Source organism: Lissotriton helveticus, chromosome 5_1 (assembly GCF_964261635.1).
Source record: "Lissotriton helveticus chromosome 5_1, aLisHel1.1, whole genome shotgun sequence".
Taxonomy (NCBI): Eukaryota; Metazoa; Chordata; class Amphibia; order Caudata; family Salamandridae; genus Lissotriton; species Lissotriton helveticus.
Genome location: NC_136065.1, coordinates 827,521,144 through 827,534,957, shown reverse-complemented (window position 1 = coordinate 827,534,957; position 13,814 = coordinate 827,521,144). Strand labels below are relative to the sequence as shown.

The 13,814-nt window shown below is 48.2% G+C and overlaps 1 protein-coding gene across 1 annotated transcript in view; it reads right to left on the bottom strand.

The window, feature by feature from the left end:
- OPN4 (opsin 4) overlaps positions 1-13,814 on the bottom strand; it is a 1,087,721-nt gene that overhangs the window by 584,778 nt on the left and 489,129 nt on the right. The gene's annotated exons all lie outside the window — the stretch shown is intronic.

Sequence of the window (13,814 nt, the reverse complement as noted above, 5' to 3'; positions counted from 1 at the left end):
CATTAAGCACCAATTAATAATTACCTATTATTACATTAATTAAAATATAAATAAATACTATGTAATTACCAATTAATAATTAAACACTAATAAATTAATTCTCATAACCAAAAAAATATAATTTCAAATAATTACCGATTAATAATTATTGTGCAATAAATTAATTATCAATACCCAACAATAAATGTAATTATTACTTAATTAGATTTCAATTACTTCCAACACTATTTCCCTATAAACGCACAATGCCCTCAATAATAAAATAATACACTTAACATAATGATCAATTAATCAATTAATACAAATTAATTACCAATTAATACAAATTAATTACCAATTGATAATTAATTAACATTAATATAATTATTAATACCAATAATAAAAATAAAGTATTTCTTAATTACATTTAAATACCTTCCCACACTATTCCCCTATGAACCCACAACCCGCTACAGAACTTCAACGCAAAAATTAATTACAATTAATTTATAATTCCTAAAAATTCATAATTAATTTAGTATAATTAAAATACTTCCCACTCTATTCCCCTATAAACCCACAACCCGCTACGGTACTGAAATACAAAATTAACTTAAAAAAACATTATCAACATGTAAAAATTGTATACATATATTTTAAAACCAGTACAACACTTAACAAAAAACATATAACACATACATATTAAATACATAATAAAATACATAACAAAAATATAAATATCGATATTAGTAACATCGATATTAGTAACATCGATATATTTGATATCGATATTACTAACTTCGATATTACATCGATATTAAAGAAATCAATATTACTTACCTTAGGGTCGATATTCTGTCCATCGATATTCTGTCCCTTCGATATTATCACCTTGATATTATAGTAGGTCGATATTTAATTTTCAATATTTTGACTTCTCACCCATGCTGACACATGCATCATGGAGTGTGCTCTCCTATCATAAGCAATTAATTTCATTGGTACAGCACTTTAAAGATCTCTTTTTTTCATGATGGCCACACATGCCACACCTTCTGAATCAGGTCCAACGTGTACTTTGCCTACTAATCTCAATATATCAATGTATGAAAAGGCATGTCAAAAGCTATTTTATAGTAATTGATAGGCTGCAGTATAGTACTAAGAGGAGTTTGGTCGCTATACTGTCAAATCATGTGGGGGGTGGTCAGAAAGACTGATTCACTCATAATAAGTTGGCTCACTCTGGTGTCCATTCCATCAGTACTGAAGCCAGTGCAAGAGGAGAGGTGAGACGTCTTTATTTCCAGGCAGCTCAGCCACCTCTCACCACAAGCTCTCCTTCAACTTTCTCCCTCTAAAATTCCATTACCTCATAACATTCTCATTCCCCATTCCATGAACAGTGTAGTCTGTGAGCAATAGTCTTAACACCATAACCTATAAATGAGGCATGTAGTATATGTCATACTTTTCCCTCCCACAACAGACACCTAACAGAAATAACATAATAAATGCCACACTCACTCACTTGCAGAAACATCTGCTGCTACCTCAGTGGCAAACACCATGTTGCTATGGAAGTGGTCACTTATCTCTCTTGGAAGTGATCTGTATGCTGAAGTGTGTGCAACAGGTACAGTGTTTTGAGAAGGACACAGTCTGTGGGTCATTCCTATGGTGAACTGAGTGCTAGACCAGATGGATATCTGGAATCTGGCACTGGATGTGGGTTGGGGCAGGGAGCCATAGACAGGGAGCCATAGAGGTGTGGTGCCGCGGCCAGGGCGACTGACGCTGGAATCTGGGGACCACGGTTCGATCCCCGGCTCCGGCGGCAGGTTAGCCCAGCACCATGTGACTCTGGGCAATAGCTCGCTTAATCTTCCCGACGGCCCCCCGCGCCTAGAGACCCTTACGGGTGATTGTGCGCTTTACAAATGTGGACTTTATAGACAGATTGACCAGATTGACCTAGAGGAGTTCTAGAATCTGAATCTGGCTCAGGGGTCTCTTTTGGGAGAATAAAGCGAGTAGCAGTGTGATGCATTACAGGAAGGGACTTTGAGCATAGAGAAGAGAGGAGATGTGTATGTTGGGTCAATGTGAGGGAGTAAGTTTGACTTTTTGTACAGGTAAAGAGCAAGGGGTACAACTTAAGTCCAGAAGCTCCTGTGTGTAGCAAGTATATGGCACATGCAAAGGTCAAGTCAATGCCATGGAGCGGGTCAGTCTTTGTCAGGATTAGTGTAGAGGGCACATCAGGGGGTGTTTTACGCATTGTCATTGTTCGCACCCGGTGAACCTTTTAAAAGATGCCCATGGTGCAAACAATGACAATGCACCCCATTATGGTGAATGCTCTGCCCCCAGAGCAGCCACGAACTCGCACTTCCCCCAGCGCAGCGCATTCATGTGAAAATGCGGTGCGGCTGCTTGCAGCCACTCCGTGTTTTCATAGTGCAGACAGCAAAGGGGATTAGAGATCAGTGAACCGCCTGCAAGGGGATGTCTGGGGGGTCCATAGGACCTCCTTTCTTACCTCCAAAGGGCTGCTCTAGGAGGGTACTATGAGTGCACCCCCTGAGAGCATCTTTGCCTTTGTGCCTGCATCTGTAATATGGCGCAGGTGTAGAGGCAAATGAATCCCCTCATTTGCATATGGCACGCCCCTATGTAAATGAGGAAGCGGCCCCTGATGGTAGCACCGGTGCTTTAAGTGCACCAGCATTATCAGTATTACTGAAGGGGACGCGCAAGCGTCTGTGCCCCCTTTTGTAATGCCAAAGTGCCCCAGGGGAGTGCAAAGCGGGCACAAACACCCGTTGCTCCCCTGAAGCACTTATTGTAATACGGCCCCAGGTGGCTGCACGAGATAAGCAGGAATAACTTGGTAGAGGCATGGTCAAGTCAGAGATCAAAGGTGTGTATGAGTTTGTTATTGGCTGAGGGATTGAGCACAGCAAGGGACTTATAGCGCAACATGATCAGTCATGAGAGATAGATTCCAGGGTCTGCTCTGTAAAATATACAAAAAAGTGATGGATGGAATGCTAGAATTAATCTCAGCCACTGGTATTTACTCGGGCCGCATCCCATTCCATCATTGTTTGCCCACCGTGCCACCTTAGTTTGGACCGCGCCATATGCAAATCAGCCTTGACCCTGCTCCAGTGGAAACAGCCCAACCAGAACAATCAGGCCAGGTCCTCCATGAACCGGAACACAAGCAAACCATTAACAGTTTCCTTCCAGCTAGGACTCATCAGCCCGGTGTTGTTTGGTTCCAGTGGCAGAATGTGCGCACGACCCACGTCTGGGCATACACATTCCACTTAGGGTGACACACTAAAGTATACAAAAAAGCGATGTGTGGAATGCTTCAATTAATCTAATTGATGGGTAATTACTTGGGGCACATCCCAATCCATTGTTATTTAGCACACCATGCCACCTCAGCTTGGACCCAGCCATATGCAAATCCATCTTTATCCTGCACTAGTGGGAACAGTCCAGCCCAAGCTGCCAGTCCAGGTCCTCCCTTAAACGGAACATGAGCAACCCAGGACAGGTTTTGCCCCTGATAGGGCTCATCTACTAAGTGTAGCTTAGTACCAGTGATATAGTATGCTCAGTGTCAGGACGTGTGACAACCTCTGTCAGGATGAGGGTGATGGGTACACCAGGGGCTTGCAGCAGTGGCCTCTGAGCAGCTACCTGTGGAAAGGAAGTTGTGAAGAGCAGAGAGAGAGCAGAGGCAGGCTTGAGTTAGCATCAGGGATCATGTCAGTTCCTTCAGTGTGATGGTGGTTTACACAGCTGGAGCACTATTTCTGCCTGCCACTGACCTGCCACTATCACAGTTCATCCTTCCAGTGGTTCACCGGGTACTGCAGGATTTCCTAGGGTATGTCCTGCTTAAAGAGTGACACTCTCCCCCTTGACAAAGTCACAGCCACCCCCTTGGAGCACTCAGGCCACTGCAGACCTCAGACGTTCCACCCTCCTTCAGTCACTGAGGTTGACATGCTCCCTGACCTTACCCAGGGAGGGGGTGGCTGTGCCTATGGCAGGTTGAAGGTGTCACTCTTTGAGTAGGGCATGCCCTAGGAAATACTGCAGTATCCTGTGAACCACCGAAAAGATGAACTGTGATAGTGTCAGGTCAGTGTGAGATTGAGGGAATAGGATGCAGAAGGGTGTTTACAACAGACTTTTATCTGACAGTTGCCTCAATATTGCGGGTGATTGATGAGTGAAAAAGGTAGCTTGTCAGCTTCTATGTAAAGGTAAAGGGTAGAGTGCACAGATGATACAGCCAAGCCTCATACAACTTAGAGGTGATAGGCTGTACCTCAGTGGTGTAGCTAGACCTTAGAATGCCCGGGGCAGTCCCTGTGTTTGCCGCCCTGTGCTAGCCGTATTGAAGAGCTGGGGGAGGGCTCCGTCCACAAACCATGTGCCGCCAGGGTGGACCACCCTCCCTTGCTACGCCACTGCTGTACCTTACTTGACGCTGTGTAATGCTACCAGGTAGTGAATCGTTTGTTAGATCCTGGAACAGGCTTTGGTGACAGGGGTCAGAGAGTGCAGAACGTCCTGTGGTAGGCACAGTAGGTGGGGGCTGGCAGTGCAGGGTATCCATCCAGTGCAAAAACCTCAAGAGCTTGCGCTCTTCCACCCATTCATCCTTCCATGCCCTTGTTCATCCACTTATGTATTAAATGCATACAGAACCTCATTGACCGGTTCATACACTTGGAGCCTGATGTACTAAGAATGAATTCAGTCAAACTGTTTGCAAACTATACACCAACTTTTATCAAATCCATTCTGCTGTTGTGAATCGACCCATATTTTGCGACCTACCATGAATAACAGCCATCCCATGGATGGTGACCTGCTGAGTTCATCAACAATAAATGATTATAAATATAAAGAGAGGCAGAATTGGCAGTACCGCCACCTGGCATTTCACAATTTAAAAACATTCATAAATGCCTAGTATTTTTCTCAGAAGTACTCATGAACAGGAACATGTGTGCCAGACTTTCATTTACAATTTAAATTGATTATCAGAAAAGAAAGAGAACATGGAGTTTTGTTTTGAGGATTATTATATTTAACCTATATATTTCCATGAAAGAGAAATATAGTTTGAAGAAGCTCTGATGAAGAAATCTAAGGAAAAATGATTGGCCATGCCCTGATTTCTCTAATTGTACAACTTATGAGTAATATATTTTCAGCTCATGCTCTGAATAAATCAGAGAAGTATATTTTCCCTTTGCCAACAGCAAAAGCCCTGTTCTCAAGCTGCATGAATATGTTTTTGTGTTCTCAATGGGAGTGGAAAGACTGTATTGCCTGTGGGAGGGGGATCTCAGCACTGACCATTGCCCAAGGGGCCACTCCCCTTGCCCTGAAATAAGAAATATCATGTGTCTATTGGGCTTTCTACTGCTCGGGGGGCAGATTTGGGGCAAAACCTCCTATATTCCCCACTGGTAGGCAGAAAGCCTGTATGCCACTTTCGGGATGGAGGCATGGCCCCGTGCCAGGGTGGGCTGCCCCCCTCTTGCATTCTGCCCTGGTAATTTCGAGTTCTCTCTTTGGAGGGGGGGGGGCAGATTGGGGGCAAACACTACAACATGCCACCCAGGAGGGCATTAAGACTGCATGCCTCTTCCAGAGTGGAGGCATTGGCCGATTCCATCGTGGGCCTCTCCATCATTTTTGGTTTCCGCCATGCGGGAAACCCTGTTATCTAGTGGGCTGCCCCTACCCCTTGGCGGGACAGACTGGAGCAAACCACCCAATCTGCTTCATGGGGGGGGGGGTAGGAAGAATGTATTGTCCTGAGTATCTATTGCCCTGAGCAGCAAGGGGTAATGGCCCTTCACCCAGAGCCCACCCCAAGAAAAATAAAACCCTGGTGCCTAGTGGGCTTTGTACCCCTATGAGGGATGCAGATTAGGGCAAACCCTCCTAAATGCCACCATGTAGGAATAAAGATATTAACTGATCCTTCAGAAGTGGGGCATGGCCCGATGCCAGCACAGACTACCCTAACCCTAGTGGGCTTTCAGAAATCCCCCCCAGGCCACCCATGAAAGGGAAAAGTGAAAATTGAAATTGGACCATGCCATTAGTGCTATCTTCTTTCACTTTGCTTTGCTGTGACGTTGGCGCACTGCACACTATGCCTTTACAAAATGTAATGTATTGGAGCCCTCAGCAAAAGGTCAAATGACCCTCTAAAGAAGTTAAATCTGATTTCTTCATGATATCACCTTAAATGTGTAATCCCCATTATTGGAACATCACGGAATTATCAGGACCCTTGGCATTGGTAAATCCGGAGGAAAAAATCAAAAGTATTATTCGGGGCCACTTGCAATGAAGCCCTAACATAACATAAGTATTTGTAAAGCGCAAGTTCACTCGTAGGTATCTTGGCACTGAATAACAGATGTTTATTGTTACCCAACTCAATGGTACTCATATTATCGACCTCAGATGGATGAGGGGCTGCGTGGACCTGCCAGGAGTTGAACATGTGACCATGAGGTCAAACACAGGCCCCTGCAGTGGAAGCATTAGTCCACTGAGACCCTAGGTACCTAAATCATTAAACTGCAGTTTGCAGACAGAATATAGCTCCATATTCCAAAGTGTGCATCTTGCCCTCTCATCTCAACAATGCCAGAAGTGGCAGTAGGCGTGGATCTCAGGGAAACTGGAAGGCTGAGCAATCACTGCCTTGTATTCAGCTGAAAAGATGGTGAGACAAGCATAGGAAGAGCGTTTAATTATGAGGGTAGGAGGTGAGGGCTATCATTTGGGAGGTAGGGCTTTAAGTGGGATGAGAAAACTAGGCGGTCTCTCAAAGGGGTCTCTCAAAGGGGTCTCTCAAAGGAGAGTGGCCAATGTAATTAAGTTTGTGGCTTAGAAACACGTAGGCTAAAAATCTGTGCTTAGCATAGTGTGCCGGCCGACTGGTATTTTGCTGTTTCTGTCACTGCATCCAGATATATAATACAACAAGTAACATCATGCCTAGAACAAGTCAGGACTACAGGCTTTGTCAATGGTTGTTAGTTAGTTGCATGAGATAAATAAGCAGCAAGAATGGCTTGTTATATATAATATTTAAAAAGCTTCCACTTAAAGCCCTGGTGACACCACGACAATGTTGCTGCTCCTGAGTTTCAAAAAGAGAGGGAAATCCAGAGAGAAAATGACTCTCTTTAAAGTATTTCGATTCCACTACAATTCTCACCTGGCATGACATCATGCTGTAACTTCTCCATTAGTCAGAAGTGAACAGTGTGAGCACGCGCACAACGATGTGCCTGCTGTCACTGCAGTCCAGAACAAAACGGACTGCCTGTGCCAGGGCAGAAAACACAGCCCGATAGAGACCCGTTTTGAGACCCCCTTTTAAAAACAGCCTGTGCTCAGCACTTGCAGGAACTGGCCCACTTACAGCCCGCTTTGCTTTGAAAAGTAAACATTGTTGTAGACCTTCATTTAGAGGATTATTAACCACAGCATATGTAATCAGGAATCTGAGTTAGACTGTAGGGTTGCCAACTGCAGAGCCAGTAATAACACACAGTTATTAGCTCCCATCCACCTTATAGGTTAGAGGAACTTTTTTCTGCCAGCAGGAACCTCTCAAACTTGAGTAGCTGAGCTTAGATGTGAAGCGTGTGGAGGTCAGTTGGAACAGGTTAAGAAAACACATAACGTGATGGGGTGGAGATATTTACTTGGAACTGTGCTGGATTGTACACTGAACAATTTTTTTTACATTACACACAGTTTGACACATATTTACAATTACATTTGAGAGACGGGAGATACATCGAGGTGCTCAGAATGACATGCTTTTAGTACACATGCTGAAGACAGAATTATATCCCATTTTGCAGGTTACCAAGGCCAACATGAGTACATATGAATAGGGGAATAATAGCGCTGTTTCTCCAAATTCCAAAAAGGTTGCAGGAGCCTCTGGGTAATAATAATGTCATCTTTTTTGCAGCTCCTCTCTTCGACAAGGAAAATAGGTGTTTGTCATCATTACGCAGAAGCAATTTTTGGTGAAAAAGAAGCTTCATGGGTACAAATTTAATTAGGGCTTAAAATCTGAACTGTCTTTAAATCGAATCCAGTTGTGAACTAAAAACAGGTGTGTGTAGCGCTCTTATTACCTGCTACCCCCTTTGAAATGCATAAAATGCAAGGAGGGACATTGTTTATATGTGTTGGCCTCTATGACCTCACTTTTCTCTGAAAACAAAACAGCCAGGGACTATACAGAAAACCACTGTCATTTCCACTGTTCTCCCACTTCCAATCATACCACAGATCGCGTGATATTATGTCTGTGGATCTCCAAGCAGCAGATGAAAAAATAAACATGTCAAAACTACCTCTCTCAAAGATGATTCGTCAGCACGGTATCTTTGCATGTTCATCACTGCCTTTCTTTTTGCGTACCTGTGTTGCATGTGCATGTTGGAAGGAAGGCACTGGCAGAGTTTGTCAGCTCACGGACATTCATGGGGTTATCAACGTCTCGAGTGCAGCTGAAAGTCACACACAGGCAATGTCACAGCTAAGCCCCTGAGCCCGACTACCAGCCCAAGAAATTGGAATACAGGCGGGCGAGAATGGAGGAAGAGATACAGAGGAGATGGGGGCATAAAGATGCTGAAGAGGAGACAAGTGAGGCAAGGAAGAGTGGGTCAGGGCAGCGCAGAGGGATGGAAGAGTAAGTGAAGAGCGACATTAAAAATATTATTGGGGGGGCGGGGGAATTCATGATAAAGACGAGGAAACATCGGAAGTTACAAAGAGCATATAAGTTGTGGTGACCCAGAGTCACAGTCAGCAGTCTAGTGTTTCTGTATGCCCTACACTAAACACCCACCCACCACTGATGTCACTGGTCAGGTGACACAGGTCTAATAAAAGGGGCCGAGCCCATGTGCTCTGGGCCAGTAGTACCCAGTAGCTGACTGTGTCTGCGTCAGTCCTTTCTAGCAATGAGGGCCCAGGGCCCCCAACATTACATTGGCGACGAGGAGGGCGGACGCTAGCCACGCGTGCCGCATATGCACGAAGAAAAACCCCGGAAAGAAGAAGGAAGTGCCCATGTGCAGGGCACCCCTCCGGGGAAGCGGCGCCGGCCGCCGAGAGGCCCGCGGGGCGTGTGCAGTGCCCCGGGCCGAGAACACGAAGCAGAGGTGACCGGGAGCTCACTCCGCACCTCCATGCCCAGCGCGAGCCTCCCGGCGTGAGGGGAAAGAAGAGCGGACCGACCGGAGCCCACCCGCGTCGGCCGCGACTGAGCCCCCTGCCTGGGGTGAAGAGAGAGAGCCGTGCAGAGCCCACCTGCATCGTCTGCCACTGAACTCGTTACGAGGAAGACCATCGCGGTGCCCACCCGCGTGGTCGAAAAGGCCGTCGGCCGAATGTGAGCCCGGGCGTTGTGAAATGCCTGGGTAGGGGCCGCGCAAGCCTGGAGCGACCCCCCGTGACTGCATGAAAAGCGGTGCCCACCCGCGAAGTGAAAAGGCCCGTCGGCCGAACACCAAGGTGATCCCTGGAAAGTAAAGCGCCAAAAGCGGAGCCCACCCGCATGGCGTGCGAGGTCGACCGGACCGGAGGTGAGCCAGGGCGCTAATAATGCCCTCGGGGGTCGCACGTGCCTGAAGCGACCCCCCTTCTGACGGTGTATCAAGCGGAGCCCACCCACAATGAACCATAGACACGAACTGTGCCCCCAGCAGTGGTAAGCGGCGCCAGCATCGGCCGTAATTAAGCAGGACTCGCGGAGCCCACCCGCGGCCAGCCTGCAGCAGCGTCGTCTGCCCCGCCGCGCAGCGTGTATGCCCTGAGGCTGCGGCGGAGGGGTGAATAAACTTTACCAGAGAGCGCCCGCAGCGTGTGGAGAGCTGCAGGGCACCGATTAATTAAAGCGGAGCCCACCCGCTGTAGCAGGAGCCGAGTTTATGGGTCATGGAGGCTGCCTGCAAGTATGCCCAAGCCAGCGAGAGCCTACCTCGCTGCACCCGGTCCGAGCCCGCACTAACTTTCCCCACCGGCCGCACAGTGTGAGAGCCGTAAAACTGCGGCAGCCGGGTGAGGGAGCTTCACGGTAAACGAGCCTGCAGCGTGAGGAAAGCTGCGGGGCTCTGAGTAGTGAAAGCGGAGCCCACCCGCGATTACACTGTGCCGACTTGCTTTGCACCACCACCAAGAGGGGAAAAGAAAACAGACCCTCACCCCCACAGCGTGTGAACTGCTGAAGGCTGCTGCGGTGGGGGTGAGGAAAACAAAAAGGAAAGAATACAGCACGTGGCCCGAGGCTGGTAGGAGCAGCACCAGCCCCTTTCCCCCGCAGCACAGCATAGGTGTTGCCAAGATGGAACTGCCCAAAGCGGACGTCGGAGCAAAAGTATTGCCGTGAGGCCAGGAGAGCCCAAGATACCTGGCCGCAAACAGAGGGGGCTGGTACCACCATGTGTTCACCCACCCCCAGCGACAACAACATAAAAGTTTAACTCACCGAGAGGAGAGGCTCTGCAACTCGGTGTCCAGCAGCGCCGAGGCCCCGCACCGGCAACAAACAGGAAAGCCGACTCAGGAAAAGGAAACAACACGGGAAGAAGGCAGCTGCAAGGCAAGCTGCCGCTGAATCAAAGCTAAGTGCAACACTGACATCTAGTAGTCAGATGCTGGAATTGCAGCCAGGGGAAAGGTAATAGAAACAAGCCCGCGACAAGGCAAAGACTTAGAGGAAGCACAGGGCTGGAGTGACAGCTTCAGGTAGCTGAAGGACAGTGCAAGAATGCGCCAGCGTGGTGTCAGGCCACAACGCAACTGCCAAGGATCAAGAGACACTACACAGCAATGCACCAGCGGCGCAGGGACACCACACACACACACACACACACGCAGCAAGTGAGTGCGGAGCAGCGCAAGCGGCGGCGCACAAATGTGCCAGAAACGCAGAAACACGCCACGAGGCCCAAGGACGCACCAGGAGTGCAAGAACCCCACACCCGCACGACAAGACCGCGCAGGACAGCGCAGGAACGTGCCAGGAGCACCAGGAATCAAGAGCGCCAGAGTGACGCTGCCCAGCGACACTCCAACGCTACAGAACGGCACTGCGCAGGAACACGCAAGGAGTGAAGGAACTCCACACCTCAGGACCGAACAGCATTGCGCAGGACCGCGCAAGGAGTGAAGGAACTCCGCACATCAGGACAGCACAGCATTGCGCAGGACCGCGCAAGGAGTGAAGGAACTCCACGCCACCACGACCGAGTAACGCAGGGATCGCGTCCTCGGAGACCTGTCAGTAGGTCACAGCGAAGATGACTTGCCAGAAAGTCACCGCCAGATGACCAGTCAGTTGGTCGCCCCGAAAGAAAAGGAGAAGATGACCAGTCAGTTGGTCGCCCCAAAAGAAAAGGAGAAGATGACCAGTCAGTTGGTCACCCGGGAAGAAAAAGAAGAAGATGACCAGGCAGTTGGTCACCCGGAAAGAAAAGGAGAAGATGACCAGGCAGTTGGTCGCCCGGAAAGAACAGGAGAAGATGACCAGTCAGTTGGTCGCCCGGAAAGAAAAGGAGAAGATGACCAGTCAGTTGGTCACCCGGAAAGAAAGGAGAAGCTGACAGTCAGAAGATCACGACTGCGAAGACATGCCAGAAGATCAAAGGCATAGTAACTGAATAGATCAAGAAGAGGTCCATGGACGGGACCCAGAAGAGGTCTGATGACACCGACCCGAAATGAAGAAGGAGCGACAGGAAGAAAGGTGCGATGCCTGGTTTGGCCATCGGATGAAGAGAAGGCGTGTCCTAAGGGTAGGACGCAACCAGGGAGATTCGTGTGGAGTGCACGCCACACAGAGATGGCCTGGGTGGTTGAAGAAAAGAAAAGGGACCGACCACGTCGTGAAAGGAATGGAGGAGAAGAAGGGTAGTGAGTGCCACGGTGCCACTAGAAGATCACAAGAAGTGAAGAGGTGTGACCAGTCAACTCACACACCCATCAGAAGAAGATGGTGACATGCACCAGAACACCGGAGTGCAACAGAGAACAAGGCCTGGCATGAACACCGGCGGCACAAGTCAAAGATATCCACCTACAATCCATCCATCCATGTGGCGATCGTAGAAGAGGGCAAGTTTGGACTGTAGACAACAATTCTACCTTTGGGGTTGAGCGGAAGATTGAATGGCGAGAGTGCTCACACATCCGGCTGAGGAACTGACCACTCCACATCAACCCGTGGCAGCCCAAGAAGCAAAGGCCTCAAGGGACTCTGGTGGCAGCAAGTCCCACAAGAGAGACAGATCCACAACGGTGCGTCTGCAAGACCCACTGAGAGGGAAGCTTCGCGTGCAAGTAAAGAGTCAACAGCGTAACCTTCAGGTGGAACTAGGACACAACGGTGAAGATCGTGGAGCGCCCCACTCACGGCCCGAAGGCTATGGTGGAGCAACATGACCGACAACACCAGTCCAATGGAAGCCTGGCAAAGAGGTTCTCCCGGACATCTTGTGAGAGAAGAACACCGGCGAGAGGGACATCCTAGTGAGAGGGATGTATGCACCTACTCCTTTCATCTGCCTAGAAACACTTTGAAGCCTGCCCAGAGACATCACCAAGGACCAGGACTGAAGAGGAGAACCGAGAAGACAAACAATACTCGGATCATGTCACCCTGCTATCTAGCTACTAACTGTCACCAGTGGTGTGAAACAAAGACAAAGCAAAGGACAACGTCCAGGCGGCGCAGACAGAAGATAGGACCCGCCAAATAACGGCAAACCATGCCACAGTGACTCATGAGTCATGGATGCAGCACCTACACCATCTGCGACCTGCAATCCATCAAAGAGACTCACTTCAAATTACAGAGTCCACTGTTATATTGTATGTACATTTTTCATTCCCACAGGTTGAACTTTGTCGTGGGGTTTGCGAACTGCATTTTTCTTCCACAGGTTGGACTTTCAGTTGTTTTTATTTTCCCCGAAGTTTGGAAGGGATGTGGTGACCCAGAGTCACAGTCAGCAGTCTAGTGTTTCTGTATGCCCTACACTAAACACCCACCCACCACTGATGTCACTGGTCAGGTGACACAGGTCTAATAAAAGGGGCCGAGCCCATGTGCTCTGGGCCAGTTGTACCCAGTAGCTGACTGTGTCTGCGTCAGTCTTTTCTAGCAATGAGGGCCAGGGCCCCCAACATTACATAGGTCAAGGATCAGAGGCGAGATTGGAGAAGTAGTGAAAGGAGTATAAAAGATAGTAAGCAAAAGTGCTCTGAAGAAGAGACTAGAGAGCGAGACCAAGAAGAATAGAAACATACTAGTAAAAGAGGCAGGAGGGAGAAAGAAAAGAGGCAGGGGACTGTAATAATAAGAAAGGTGTGGAGGTGATATGGAAAATGTGAAATAGGCAGTGGACAAGAGGAGAAAAACGGGGAGGGATGAGAAAATGGCTGTGGCCTTAACAGGTTAGACAGAGAGGTACAAAAAGGTCAGACAGAAATAGGGAAAAGATGAAAAGAGAAACAAAGAAGTGATAATGGTTAGATGGTCGATGAGTGCGCTAGAAAAAGAAGGCAAATGCAAATGAGACATTGTTGCTGAGAAGAGAAATAAGTGGAGGGAGTGGACAGGCAATAAATATAGGGTAAGGAGGCAAGAATAGGGGGATGGAGTTGACAGAAGAGACAAGTGGGTGAACAGAGGAAGGGAAGGAAGAGAGCAATGGAAGAGAGGCAGAGAAATAGAGGTA